The sequence below is a fragment of the Eucalyptus grandis genome, chromosome 2 (assembly GCF_016545825.1).
Source record: "Eucalyptus grandis isolate ANBG69807.140 chromosome 2, ASM1654582v1, whole genome shotgun sequence".
Lineage (NCBI taxonomy): Eukaryota > Viridiplantae > Streptophyta > Magnoliopsida > Myrtales > Myrtaceae > Eucalyptus > Eucalyptus grandis.
Genome location: NC_052613.1, coordinates 12,270,362 through 12,286,088, shown reverse-complemented (window position 1 = coordinate 12,286,088; position 15,727 = coordinate 12,270,362). Strand labels below are relative to the sequence as shown.

The window sequence follows — 15,727 nt, the reverse complement described above, 5'->3', positions numbered from 1 at the left end:
TAAGGTATTCTAACGATTGTAGAATTAGGCAAATTTAGATCATTACATTCTTGCTTCTTTTTTTGTTTTTAATAATCCAAAACACGGTTGTGGAAATCCAACTACCTAAAGATCCATTGGACATCTTGCAAACCCCATGAATTGGTTTAACACAAAAGTTTGACCTATGCATGTGACTCTTATCCAAAGCAGCTAGACGTAGTTGATGGGATTTGAATGAATATCATCTAATTTCTTGAGTTAGAAATTTCCCAATGCCCCAATTAATTGTATTGATCCTATGTAGATCATTAAATTCACAAATATGGTATCCTCTGTAGGGGCACAAAATATCAACTCTAAATTTAAAGAATCTCTCTTCGGATTAGTTCATAATTATATGCTAGAGGCAAGGCACGTGCTGTGCACGTGTATGAAGCAAGATTGCTATGTTTTAAAAAGTATTGATAGTTGTTAAAGGAAGAGGATCAAGAGGGTGTCTTATGAGAAGAATATGTATTATAGTCCCTCAAATGACTTGCTACCTTCATTTTTAGGTGATCTAATTGGTATTTCAGTACCTTGAAGATAAGTTGTGTCATTTCGGACTTTTGCTCAGATTTATTTACCCAAAAGAAAAGTGAAAATTTTGTTTTCCTATCCAATTGTTTCGGGGAAATATTTTCAGTGAAAATACTTTGTTCAGATCTAATTCTACCGTGCTTGCGATCCACATATCGTACCATACAACATCCTAATCTATAAAGACATTATTCCCAAGGATTTTGGGCAATTTGATGCGTGTTGTGAAAGTTTAAGGTGTGCTGACATAAAATAAATATTGGAATGTATATGTATGTATTGAAAACAAAGTAAAAGCCCCAGGTTTTTTTAATTAATTTTCTAAATTTCGCTACTCTCCATTATCGTTCATCCTACAATATGAATCATGCTGTCATTTGTATTGGAGACTCTTCAACTTAAAGAGTAACATATAACATGAGGAGCATAAGAAAATAAATAAAAGAATCTGGAAAGAAATGATCAATTAGGCCTGAATAAAGATTATCTTCCATGCATTAAAAACATCTATAAGAGTGATCAGACAAACAAAATTATATGTATACGCACCCGGCAGTAACCAAAAATGAACAAACAAGACAAATTGGGATACTTCACTTTCCTACTCTCAGAAATTAGTGTCGCTTTCTTTTGATGATTTTTTTTTTCGCTTAATATATATTATGATTAAATGACAAACGATAGCCAATGCAACTCTAAGTACATCCAGTATATCAGGAGACATCCTCTCTTCATCCTTTTTTGCTTTATCTCTGTAGCTAAGCCTCAATTTCTGTTTCGTTAGGTAACTCTACCCCGGTGAACAACTCTTTTCTGGTGACAAGAACTAAACTCATCTGATTCTACGAGAACTGAAGTATCTTCTCATAAATCCCAGAAATCCCCATGGAAAGGCGCCACCTTGCCTTGAGGAACAACCGGAGCTCGTCCATGCTTACAGATATTAGATTTTCATTGTGACTAACCTGCAAATCAAGGTGAAAAGAGGACTATTAGCTGCGAAGACGATCCATCATTGGTCAAATGGAAGTATTTTGGCAAGAAAATCAATCTCACCATCAGAATTCCTCCTTGGAACAAGACCAGACCTTGAATGAGCACCTTAACCACATCCAAACCCTTCATTTTTTTATTTTATTTTTGGTCGGTATCCAAACCCTTCATTTGGGGATAGCAAAAAATGCAGAGTCATCCTCTATCGTTAGGCAAGAAACTAACAATTTACAAAGATAACACTTTAGTAGGTCATCATAGCAGAACTTAAAGGCCACATTTATAAACAAAGAAATGTCCACATTAATTAAGTGCAAAGCCCAATACGGTCACGAGTAAGATATTTGAACTACTCGATAGTATAGACTACTGTAATACAAAAACACTGATCAGGCTTAGCATAAATGTTCTATTCCTAATATTTTACCAGTTGAACAATTAGATTGGTTTATGTTCCACTATAAGCTTAGATGTAAGATGGCAGAGGCTCTTTTGGGCCTTTCTGGTTGTAGCCGTGTATAAATGTAGCCGTGTTCACTGATTAGTTCTACTGTATTTTCAATGTCAAGACCAGACTCCGATAAGTTCAATTGGATGGGAAGAAGGGGAAATTATGCAGAGCCCTTCCCTTTGGGTGTGAAAGGAGAACGGGGCATTTAGGTCAAAGGGGACAGGATATAGAGAGAGGAAGGAGAGAGAGAGAAGGATTGTATCTTGATGCCCTTGTGGATTTGGGTTTTCAAAATTTGATATTTGGAATGGACTCTTTTGGGCCTTTCTGGTTGTGCGTTCTTGGTTTTGGACCTCCTATTCTTTATTTGGGGGAAGTTTTGTGTAAGTGGGAAATTGGGGGGTTGGACTATGTTTGTCCCTCCTTAAAACCTCATGATTTCCTCCTTATTCTCTCTCTTTTTCCTCCTATATTAACAATTAGTGGGGTAGCATGTACCATGCATAAGATAATGGCAAAGTTGATTAAACTTTTTCAGGTCATGCGAGCCGCCACCAGTAGAGCATAAGGATGGACACCGAGCAGGTGCAAGGTCGAGAATCCCGTTTCCCATTCCCCAACTCGTGAAGCAGCACTTTGCCCCAAAAAACATATTAAAAATATATAATCAATCTAATTATGAGTTATTTTATGAGTCAGAATGCAGAAAAAAGACTAAAACTTACTGAATGATTGGATGGCTGGTCAAGCATAACTACGTGAAGTTTCTTGAAATTATCTTGGCAAATGCAACTCTACTTTTCTGACCGCCTATTTATATGGTCAAAGCACCATGTTATATGTGCAATAACATCCAAAAAGCCTCGAGAAAAGTACACAGTGAACCACAATTCATATTATAAATTAACTAACCTCCAATAGAGCTTCACAATGTCATATGAAAATTGCTTCAACAAAAAATTTACATATGCAACAGTAGCAGAGAGAGAGGAGATGTACCGGACAAGATACACATTAGTCGAAGCACGAGATTTCCAGTTACACCAAAGGAACCCAAGTGAGCTTAAAGCTTTTGCTTAGAAACTCCCTGAAGGAAGAATGCCACATAAGAAGGTATTTTCAAATGAAATGATATAATGTATGACGAAATCATATTTCGTGGTGGAGTAAAACACAAAAGCAAACCCAGAGGTCACCATTGACAATGCAAAACCAGAGGCAAGCAGCATATCATTACAATCTCGACCAAACAAGCATAAGTATATTGGCTAAAAATTTCCAACAAGCTGCAAGCAATAGTTCCTAAACCCCCAGAGATCAAGACCTAAACGGAAGGTGGTTTATGGAATATCAATGCTGTCATGAATTGGAGTTGTATTGAAAGCTTGGAGCCATAAGCTGCCCTAGAATTTTATCCCAGATTGACTACTTAATACTGCTAAGGATCATCATCAGCAAAAAGAAGGTTTTGACTCTTAACCATAAAAAAGAACTGCATCCTCCTTTCTTTTCAATCATGTCACTTTTTTCCACATAACCAATCATGTTTAAGATATCGAAAAGATTACTCTTATATACATCATATTTACTAGAAGAAAAATTATAACATACCAGTGCACCAAATAAAATTAGTAGCTTCTTCTTCTTCTTTTTTATTGCAAAAAATGACACATAACATTAACAGCATTAATCCTACCTCAAAAGTGTTTGCAAGTGGTCCTTCAAGAAATTTTGCCAATACAAATTACAATGGCGAATGAGTTGGGGCACAAGAAAAAGATTGTTGTGAAGAGAATATACAACAAACGCTGAAAATGCAGAGGACAATGATTGCGGAATGCTGAAAATGCAGAGGACAATGATTGCGGAATGCTATGATTCATCGGGATTCTAATGCAAAGCATAGTGCATTTGCATTCCCAATTTGTTTGGGCATCAAGCAGAGTTCAAGATATGGTATGTTGTCCTACAGTTTATTGTTCAATGAAACAGAGCCGATCCAACCCAATGAGAACACCCACTCAAATGTCAGTCTCACCTTCAGTGGCTAGTTTTTGGAAATTCATGGGAAACATTTCCATCGGAAAAATATCAATTTGTATCACACATCAAATTGAGGAAGCGGAATTGAAATCAAAACCAAAAACTTACCTGAATCCTAGAAAATTGACCATATATGGATTCACTGGATTCAAACATCATCAATGAGGATGCTCGGGATCTCTTGGATGAGGGGCCAATGGTCGCCAGTGAATTTTAAGCATCAATCTATCAAAATCTCACACCCATCTATGCGCAATTCTCAGAGGGAGGGAGGGAGGGAGGGAGCCCATCCTCTGGCAAGCACCTCAACTTCAGGCAATCGTGAACGTGTAAAATTGTGAGAGAGGAAAGATAGTTGCGAAGAAAGCTTGATAGTCTTCCCACGTTCCTCATTTTAAATATCCAAAGACAGGTTAGAGAGGAAGGAAAGAAAAGACTACGCGCATCCTCATCCTCCGAAGGAAACCATACCTTCTCTCCTTCCCCTCCCATGCTCAAGTCAATTAACAGAAACTTGAGGGATGTGAGCATGGGTAAGCCCCACTCTCTCACCATCTGCTTCGGGTTCTCGCACACTAAAATTGTAAGGTCCAGCAAATTGAGGCAAAGCTCCTTTGGGGAAGCATTTGATATTTTGGCAATACATAATATATAGCATATGAAGGGATATAAGATGATGCCACTGATTTGGTAGAGACTTTATCTTCGGACAGTTACAGAGAAAGAAATATGACAAGGTGATGGGAAGGGAAGGGAAGTACTCTATCTCCAATGTTGGATAGTTACTTATTTTCAAAAGAGTGAAATGGGAGAGTGTGTTAAGACACTGTGGTAGGCTTCCCAAATTTATACAGCTGTCATAGAATTCAGCAATTCTACAGCAATCTCTTCCAGCAACTCCACTCTCTTGCAATGCCCAATAATAAGTGTCTTGAGAGCAGCAACTTGAGGCATCGAATTATTGCTAGTGGGGTCATTTGGAGTAAATTGTTAATAATCCCATGAGTTTTGGGTACTTCTCAATTAACAAATCTATGAGCGTGTGCATCTTGCTTGGAAGCTTTTCTAAACTCGCAGTCCCTCAATTCCATTGTTTCGAGGTTGAAAGGCAACTCTATCTCTCCTTCTTCTGCCACAAAAGACGTGAATTTAGGACAACTTTGGATGGATAATTCCTGGTGGCAAGTAAGATCTCGTGTTTCATTTCCATCTTGCCACAAGTATGTTAGCTTGTCACAGCTTCTTATATGAAGCTCCTTTAGCTTGACTAAACAGCTCATAATCTCATGATTAAAGCAAACAAGCTCTGCAAGATTTTGAACCCTGACAATGGTTAAAGAAGTTAGGTTGACCAAGCACTTTAAGGTCCCTCTATTACAATCCTTAAGGTATAACTCACAGAGAAATGGAAGACAAACTGCACTAGTTGAATTATTCAAATGCCAGCACGAATGGATTTCAAGTTTTATGAGACAATCAAGTTGACAAGGCAATGTCCCAACCAACGAAAGACAACTCCGGACAACAAGATGCTAAAGACATGATAATGGTACTTCTTCTTCTAGACCCCCGGCATAACGAGACCAATCATTCCATGCCAACATCTCTTCAAACTTCAAAGTTGTTAAGGATGAGAAAGGCCCTTTACCTCCATAAAATTCATAGCCTACCATTCTTACTGCATGTAGACCATTAAGACATAATTTCTTAAGTAAAGGTAGTTGTCCAAGTTGGGGTAGCGATATAACATTAGGACAGCCCTGTAACCACAAAGACACTAGCTTACAACAGAATGGACCATCCAACCATGACGGGAATATTGCACCACCATAATATGAGATAGTGAGATTTTCAAGATCACTGCGAGGTCACAAAGAGTGAAGCACCTATGCTTCGTGCTTATATTTCCATAGATTTCCAAAATCTTCACTCCAATGCAAGAACACGTTGCTAAGGCCTTGCTTTCCAAAAGAATTAGCATCAACAGCATCTCTAGCTTCTTGCACCTTTTGCAATTCTGATATAGCTGATTCTCCTAAATGATAGGACAAATTCTTCAACTCCTTTAACTGTAACCCTTTCTTAGTTCCTACATCGAAGTTAGGCAAAACAATAAGATTTCAAATTACCAATACTCAAAGGCATCGTGTTTAGATTGTGTGTTTCTCTAATGTCAAGAAACTGTAAGCTCACCAATTTTGTGATACCTAGAGGCAACATAAAAAGCTTTTGACAACCTCCTAAGATCAAAGCTTGTATTTACACAAGGCGACAATTGAATTAGCTAGTCTTTTGATGTCTGTGTATGAGAAATTGAGATATCGAAGATGTTTTAAATCACCACCACAAATTCAGTACCTCTATGATGTCAAAATGACATAATGAGACCACCCTCAAGTACTTTACTTCTGTTAGCAAGTCATACAACGCCTCGTTGGAAATGTGGAACTTGCTGCCCCCTCTAGATCCAATATGAAGTAGCATTGAACTTCTTAGTACCTTCATTCAGTAAGATGCTCTCAAGCATTTTGATGTAACAGACCATGACGAGATGAATGATGTATAAGGAGCTTTCACAAGAGATGCATGATCTTCATTTCCTACTAGCTGAGACTCCCCTAAGCTAAAGCATGTCCCACCTACAATTGACTTTGCTAGATCATTCAAAAAATCATGCATTGAGAACTTAGATGCAATGACACTTGATTGTTGAAGAAATGATCTGGATACTAACTCATTGAAGTAATTCCGTCCTAATCTCAAGTTATTCTCCTTTTTATTTTGTCCATCTAAAAGCCCTCCTCTATCCACAAGAGTACCAGCTCATCCCTCTCAATTTCGTAATCCTTGGGAAACACCGCACAATAAACAAAACATCTCTTCAAATAAGAAGGAAGATTAACATAGCTCAAATTCAAAACTAGGAGAACCTCAACATTTTTTCCCTTCAAAATATCCCACATTCTATTATTTAAGATAACTTTCCATTCATCGAGATCCCCTTTATTATGCAGGAGACCACCTAACACCTTCATCACCAAGGTGAAACTTTACATTTTTTAGCTATTTTCTTGCCTATAGTTTCAAGATCAAGGTGCCTCTCAAAATTTGTTGCTCTAAGAGCATGAAAGGCTAATAAGCTTGTACAATTATCAATAGACAACTCCTTCAAAGGATGGGGCAAAGCTCATGTTAAGGAAACAACCGAACTATTGCGAGTTGGGATGATGATCTTGCTTCCCTTAGCCCCTGCTTCAAATGGCTTTAAGAGGGCAGTCCATTCCCCATACCCAGACATCATCTAAAACCACAAGAAACTTCTTCCCTGATAGATTGTCCTTCAACTTAACTTGAAGCTAGTTGAGATCTTTGTCCTTGCATGACAACTCAGTGATCAACCGCAAAATAGCCTTTGTCATGTTGAGAATATCAAAAACATCTGAAACACAAACCCATGCTCTTCTCTCGAAGCAGCTGCTCACGTTGGCATAACTATACAGCCGTTAAGCCAAGGCCGTCTTTCCAACACTGCCCATCCCAACTATGGGGACTATGCTCACCATAGCATCGGAATTTTCAGCTTCACCAGTCAATAATTTGAGTATCTCCGCTTCTTCTTTCACCATGCCAATGAGTCTCTGATAGACAAATGCTATGGGGCCTTTTGTTGGTGAAGTTAGTTCTACCCACAACATTCTCTGTCAAGCTTAGATAAGCCTTCCTGGCAACAATATCCTCCAACCTGCCATCAATCTTCTGAACCTTAGTTTTAGACACAAGTGAGCTCGGGTTTGGATTGGATCTGGAAGATTTATGTTGGCTAAAGAAATAGAACTTCACCTCACCTCCACTTGCGCTAGATTCTGCCTCCGATTTGGCCGGAGCGGCTTTGATGGCAAACTCATCAAGCAAGTCTTCCATGTCATAGGCCAGGTCCCAAACATCATCCAACCATAGCTTCACTAGACCATTATCACTCAAGTGCTTGTCCTCTGCATCACCCAGCATTGCATTGATTGTGTCCAACATCTTCCCCCATTTATTGAGCAAGTCGATGCTGATTCCGGAGAAGGGCAATGCTCCTTCCCTTTGCATATAGTCTAGTCCCAAAGAAGCCAGCTTCTTGAATAGGACCTAAAGGAAGGCACTCAAAAGGATCTCCCCAATGGCCATGGGCAAATCCGTCAACTGTAGAGAACAACAGAGGTTATGGTGAAGAAAAGTGACAATGAGCTAATGGGGAGATAAAACGGGTGAATGAGTCACTGTATATAACAACAAGGGTTATGGTGAAGTGAAGTGATGGCAAGCAAGACTTTCACCTCCCAAAAACATTAAACACAGACCAAGACTTCCAAGGATACACATCAATGTTTAGAGAAATCAAGATAAAATACTTTTTGCCCAAAAGTGCTTCTCTCTTAATGTTTAGAGTTTATCCCCAGATATCTTATTTAAAGACAATGACTTTTTGTTACACATCTACAAGTTATCAGAGGCAGCTAACTTTGTCTATTCAACAAGGAAAACAAAACCACGCTCTTTGCACTACAAATGTACAAGTCAGGCACACCAACTAATCCATTAAGCAATTTGGTTTATTTTAATCTGGAAACGGTAAATGAGTTAAAAAATCACAACGAATAACGTATAGTCAATTGAATAATAACTCTCTAAGCATCACATTGATGAACAGGAAAGTGGCGTTCAATCCCTATGTGGGAAGGAAACTTCAATGAAATCTAGGAAGACCAGGACTTTGCAATACGCCAATTGGGTTTGTTGCTTTACTTTTCACATCCCTCCTTTTCCATCCCTATGTGAATATCTTCTTCTTCTTTTTTTCTACTGTTTGATGCTAGAAAGTTAGTTGGTCCAGGAAAATTATTTCCACTGAGAGGAAAAGCCACGCCTCAAGATTGAGGAGAATAATTTCAGATCATAAAATCTAAAATTGCTACTTACCCCTCTCACTATCGCAGACCAATTTCATCATCATCCCTCTCCTCTCTTCTGCAAACATGCGCGAATGCCACCCTCCCATTTACCCACCATCGTCATCTACCACCAACATCGATTACCCAACAGAACCAAATCGCCAACCCCATTGAGCCATCCTTCTTCAAAACCATTCCCAACCGCAGTAACAAGCACCACCACAGACTCGATCACCACGACCGCCACCGCCACCGTTCACAGCCAGCAAAAATTCAGGAAAAAAGAAAAAGAAAGCTAGGGCGGAGGAAATTTCACCAATCGGATGGCCAAGTAATCGAAAAATGTGGGTAGGAGGGGCTTCTCGAGCTTTTCTGCCACCTAGTCGCCACCATTTGACTTTGTATTCTGTGACTACCATGGCTGCGGTGTGAATGAATGGTGTTTAGCTTTTCACGGTGCCGGGCAGAGAAGAAGGGATAAAAGAAAGTGGTAAGAAGAAGAATAGGAGAATGTTGGACCAAAAATGTGAAGAAATATTTGGCCCAAACCACTTTCCCTGCCCATATAAGAGAATGATATCTAATTTTCTATCCGAACAGCTTAAAATAATTTTTTTCATTTTCAAATTTCTACCAAACATCAAAAAAAAATCATTTACTCGAAAATTAATTCTAAGAAACTAGTTGAAAATATTAAATTTTCAGTTAATCAAGCACAGCCCTAGTTAGTTGATAATTGCTTTCTTCAAGTAATATCAATATTATACTTAAAGGTGTCTCTATGAAAAATAAACTAAAGACCACTTTATACCACTCGAAATAATAAAAAGGCCCCAGATTTTTTTTTTAATTCCCTATTTTTGGCCAATTGCGGCGATCATTAATACAAAAATTTCATATCCAATCACAACCATTTTAGACTCTTCAAGTACCACCTGAAGTTTGCTAGTGAGATGAAAAATGGGAATAAATAAAGAATTTGTGATGAGAAAATCAAGTCGTCCCCATTAAAAATTATTTTGTCATGTAAATAAACAATTATAAGGGTAACTAGACAAACAAATTGTATTCATACTCATACGAAAGCAACCAAAAACCTACGAACAAGACATATCAGGGTACTTCCTATTCCAAGTCTCATAAATGAGTGACCCTTTCCATCATTTTGTTTTTTTCTTTTCTTTAAATGGCCCTTTTGATTATATTAATGTAGAATTATGGGAGACTATAGATCCCCAGTAATGGTGACCTAATGGTATAGCATCATGATTTCATAAATGTTAGTTCACAAAGATAAACCACTAGGGAGGGTAGTGACGTGTATCTTATCTTGCCTGCAACAGGACCTCAAGTGATTTGCTGTGCTTCTTGTAACTGGACTTGGATGACAACCTTCTCACAATTTTATATTGGAATACCTTATAGCAGGCGTGAGCTTTTTTATGATAACTCAATAGAGCAATAAAGCATTAGAAATAAAAATAAAAAGCAGGGCAATAAAGCATGGTCACCTTGGATGCTACTCTCCACCCTCCCTTTACAACAAAGAAAAAGAAAATGCGGGACTGGGACCGATAAAACCGTCGGTATGAGATTATGTGGGAATTTAAATAGAAGAAAGATGGGCTTTGAAATTTAGAAAGAAGTCATATTTAAATGGATTATAATCTTCAGGCTTATTTCGAATTTAGCTGTTAGATTCGCCAACTCGAGAACCCCCGTTTTCCCATCTTTAAAGTAGCTGCTGCTTTTAAAAAAAAATAAAAAAATTAGCTGCTATTATTAGAGGTAAGAGAGGTTCTTTGATTGGCTTTGAACACCATCATACAGATTAATCTTAATTAGAGCACGTTACCGCCAAATGTCAACCTTGGAACTTCAGTAGCTGGTTCGTGGAAATTAATGTGGAGCATGGCCATGGAAAAACATGAACTTTTTTGCATTGAGATGTGGAAGAAAAATTGAAGTCTGAATTGTTACTTGATGTAAATAATCAAACAGTAGAGAGAAATTTTCTCATGAGATCCAAACTCAATCAATTTCAATGAGTGTGATTTCTTGGATGAAATACCGGTAATCGCCAGTCATTTTTCAAGTATTGATATTTTGGAATCTTACATTGAATTATGTGGAATACTTAATGGGGGAGGTTGGGGAAGCATCCTCTCGCAATTACTTCTCAACTTATAGACCTCTATCTTAATCTATCATGTAGGTATCATTTTAAAGTTTTTGAAATTTGAAACTCATCTTAGGAACATTTTGAACTTACTTAAAATTTGTCGGTTTCATGAATTTCAAGCTACCCTATATTACCTTGCTCAAAATGGATGGTAAAATGGATTTTCAATTAAGTAAGCTAAAAAATCTAAAAAGAAAACTAAAAGTTTTGTTTTATTCTAAATAATTTCACCACTAGTTGTGAGCATCTGCAAAGAAGAAAAGATATATATATATCCTTTTATGTTTGTGGGCAGTTGGGACGCAGAAATTAAACTAGTATCTGTAAAAGATAAATTATACTTTCTTTTTTATTTTTTGACTGGATTTGCATGGATTCAAAACCATAAATGCTAAGATTATATCTTGAATTTGACCTCAAAGAAATCCAATCCAAGTAAACTTTCTGATTTGAGTGGATTTTATAGAAGGGAAATAATTTTTATGTACAAAGTGGGTCTTCTTCATGAAAAGTATCCAACACTAGCTTTTCCTACGATCAATTAAGTATTACATTCCTAAGGATTTACAAAGTGTACTGAAGCAAATTAATTTTGTGGTAAGATCTGTGCATAATGTCACAAGAAGAGGAGGAGGACAGTTCACTCCAATTCCAACTAACCAAAACCCCACGAAACTGGGAGACAACAAAATAAAATAAAAACAGAAGCCATCGGAATTTTCGAGGAAATTAAAGTCGAAACCTTTTATCTCTATTTTAATGGCAATCCTTACGACCCTCTCCTTCTCCAAACTGTCCTCCCCGAAGATCCCACCTTTCTCCTCCATCTCCCACTCCCCTGCTTTCCTCATCTCGTCCCGCATTCGCAGGAACTCGTCCAACCTCGTCGCCCGGCACCGGAGACGAGCTCGCCGGAAGAACCCGCCGGAGCAGCCGCGGCCGCCGCCGGGTAACGACATGTCCACCGCCGTCCAGATGCCGGCGGCCCTCGCCGGTGGGACGAGGATCATGACCGGTTGCTGAATTCTATGGGTAAATTTCATTGCGTCGATTTTTTCTTACCCAATGATTGTTTTCGCCAATTTACCCCAATCGTGGACGCATTTGTTTTATCCTTGAGGAATTTATGGTGTTTGATTGAGCGTAGGTGGAAGATGATGCTTGAATTTCGGATGTTTGTTTGGTAACCAATTATGGGTTTTGCTTATTTGGGTTTATGTTGGTCTGAAGGACTTGTGAGTCTGCTTGACGTGACGGTGGCGATGTAGTTGTTGTGGGTTTAACTGGTTAAGTGGTGATGGGTATAATTCAATTCATCCGGCGGTACATTGGTCCTCTTGGCCGATCATCTTTGCTCGTGCTCATCTCTGATTTAAGTTGAGCTGATGTGTCACCTGTCTGGTCTAGTTGAAGTTGCACAAGTAGAGATGAGAGTGTTCTTCGAGCATTGTAAAATACCGTTCGAGTGAAGTGAAACCTGCTGAAATATCAATTTTATGGGCAAATATGTGCTGCTTCTTGGTTGTGTGGAGTAAATGCAAGCGCATCATCTCAACTGCTCAATCTTTTCGAACATGAAAAATGTGTGGGCCTGTGAAGTGATGGAGCTTCACAACTTACGTCGGAAGTGGACTCCTAATTGAAGGGTCACTGACCTGAAGTGGCTTTTTTCTCTGTTATTCATTTTGGCAGCTGTCGAATTCTAGTCAGGAACATGATTTAGCTTGTTACGATCATTTCTCGAACATTATCCATAAAACTGATGCTGCTTCCCTAATGCCACTACTGCTCTGATGCCGTTTTTCCTTTTATCTGTTTTCGTTGATAATCCAGGGGCAGGAAATGGCAATACGTTGACAGAAAACAATGACAGAGAAACAAGCACTTCCAGTAAAAATGTTCTTCGCAAGGAAAAAAGCTATACAAGTTCAATAAGTTTTTTGGGGTCGACTTGTCCCCAGACAATATTGTAGTTGCGATGGTCTATTTTGTTCAAGGTGTCTTGGGCCTTTCAAGACTCGGCTGCATTTTTATTCGAAAGATGATTGACATCTAGATCGATCCTTCAGAGGTATGTCGTTGTATTTGAAGGATTTTTAATGAAAAATCAGATCTCCTTTGAGAGCATTCAATTTGTATTAGGGGTGAGCGGTTCCAGGTTCCGGTTCGGTTCCGTCTGGAACCTGGAACCTACCTCGGGCACAGGTTCCAAAAAAATCTGGAACCCGAAACCTACCCATCGAGCAGAACAGGAACCTACCCGGTCATAGGTTCCAGGGTCGGTGCCCAGGTTCTAACACGTTCTTTTTTTTTTTCTTCATTTTTAAATTTGAATTATCGGATATGCTGGCTGTCACCAATCTTTCTTCTCAAACCATATGTTTTTATCAAAACATGGAAATCCTTTTGTAAGTCCATGAAGAAGTTCTCTGCTATGCTTAACCTGTTAACAGCAGGTTCATATTAGGAGTAAATCTACCAAAATCATGCTGGTGCATATTTCTGTTTTCAAGCACTTAAATATCCCTATGAACACAAAAAAACCTAATCCAATCCTTAGAACAAAAGAAAACAACAAACTCAGAAAAACGTAGATTGGGGCGGTAGAATGATGTAAGCACAATCTTTGTCTCCTTTGACATGCAAAGCCGCTGAATAACATCTTCTCAAAGCCATTGGTGTCAAATTTCAAGAACTTCATCTTAGAGTCTTTGAAGTTATCTCTTAACACGATAGTTTCTGAAATGTGAAAAAACTTCAGTCGGGAAAGAATCCTTACCATAAACTTCAACCAGGATAATTAACATGCAAAGCTAAACCAATGGTCAAAGTCATGGTAAATAACCGAGCAACAGGTAAGAATAAAGGATGTGAAACCCCAATCGCTCTCTCTAGCAGTGAAAATGTGTTCTGTCTCTGCAAGATCAACGGGAGTTTAGTGGTTTCGAAGAATGTAGATTATAAATAGAGTATAATAATATAGACATTTACCATGCTATGTACGAACGACATTCGACAGCAGATCAAGTAACTGGAGTAAAGTTGAAACATGTTTGAATAAAAGATTCAAAACACAGCACCAGAATGTTCTAATTTACTTCAGCAAAACATCAATTTGGTCCTTCAGATTTCTTTAGCATCAAATCTACACTCGCCAGCAACTTTCAACATGGTGAATATTCACTCCAAAGCACCCAGATCACAAAGCACCGTGCACACAAAGCACCCAGATCACATTCACCAAGAACAAAACATTCATCCTCAGCACGCCTCCATTATCATTAACAAGAAGAACAACATACACCAAGAACAGAACATTCATCCCCAGCACGCCTCCATTATCATCAACAAGAACAGAACATTCATCCTCAGCACGCCTCCATTATCATCAACAAGAAGAACGACATCGACGCGCGCTAAAAGCGTCGCCTTAAGATCGACGGAAAGCGAGATTAGATGAGGACCGTACCTTGATTGATCCTGGCAAATGCCGAATTCAAGATAAGGCAAATCGCAATGTTTCGAACGGGGACCCTTAGGCTTCGTGATAACGAGTCCAGCCGACCGGCGCGAGCGGCGGCGGCGTGGCTGCAGCGTCGGCGGCGGCCTCGAGGGCAAGAGGCGTTGGCGACGGGCAAAGCGGCCTCGGCGACGGGCAGAGAACGGGAGGAGAGAGGCGCGTCGGCGAGGGTTCGGGCGAGCGGCCTCGGCGACGGGCATAGCACGAGAGAGCGGCGTCGAGCAGCGAGGGTTCGAGCAAGCGGCCTCGGCGACGGGTAGAGCACGAGAGAGCGGCATCGAGCGACGAGGGTTCGGGCGAGTGGCCTCGGCGGACCGGCTTGTCGGACGGCGAGATGGCTTGTCGGACGGCGAGATGGCTTGTCGGACGAGGGGTGGGTGGTGGTGGTTCGGTGGCCAAGAGGTGGTGGTGAGTAGGGCGTGGGGGGCGGCGGTGTGGTGGTGGGTTAAGCAGCGGCGGCGGCAAGAGGAGGAGGAAGAAGAAAAGAAGAAGAAGAAGAAGAAGAAGAAGAAGGGGTAGGGTTTCGGCCGAGAGAGGGGGAAAGGGAAGAGAGAGAGAGAGAGAAGAAAAGAAAAGTTGGGGGGGCAGGAAGTGACGTGACGAGGGAAAATGGGAGAAAAGAAAAGAGAGAGAGAGAGAAGAAAGGGAAAGGGGGGGAAGAATCCGCAGAGGGGGAAATCTTGCGGGGGAAAAGTTCGGGTTATTTTTTTGGAATTATGACCGGTTCCGGTTCGGTTCCCAGAAAAAGGGAACCGGGAACCGGAACCGGTCTCTTTAGAACCGGGAACCGAACCGGACCCTCCTCCGGTTCGGTTCCCGGTTTCCGGTTACCCGGGAACCATGCTCACCCCTAATTTGTATGTTCCAGCAGTCTGAAGATAGAAACTCGTGACCTTTCCCTCTGATAGTTTTTATGCCTCTTTACTTTCCTTAATACTTGAGAAGATTCTTGTATCTATTTTTCATTTCTAGGGGTATTATTCACGAACTAGATGGTCGTTGCTGCAACTCCGTCCCACTTTCTGGTTACCGAAGAAGAT

At 39.9% G+C, this 15,727-nt stretch overlaps 1 long non-coding RNA gene across 4 annotated transcripts; it reads right to left on the bottom strand.

Moving 5' to 3' along the window:
* Window positions 1–1,037: 1,037 nt before the first annotated feature.
* On the bottom strand, window positions 1,038–9,451 carry LOC108957422. 4 transcript variants are annotated; one of them, XR_005548129.1, is made up of 6 exons: window positions 9,014–9,451; window positions 6,783–8,236; window positions 4,157–6,687; window positions 3,005–3,092; window positions 1,618–1,719; window positions 1,038–1,526 (listed from the first exon to the last, which is right to left on the bottom strand). It is a non-coding gene; the product is annotated as an uncharacterized LOC108957422 (long non-coding RNA). The 4 variants fall into 4 exon arrangements; XR_005548128.1 differs by having other exon boundaries at window positions 4,157–7,790; window positions 7,889–8,236; XR_005548130.1 differs by having other exon boundaries at window positions 1,618–1,774; window positions 4,157–8,236.
* Window positions 9,452–15,727: the final 6,276 nt, after the last annotated feature.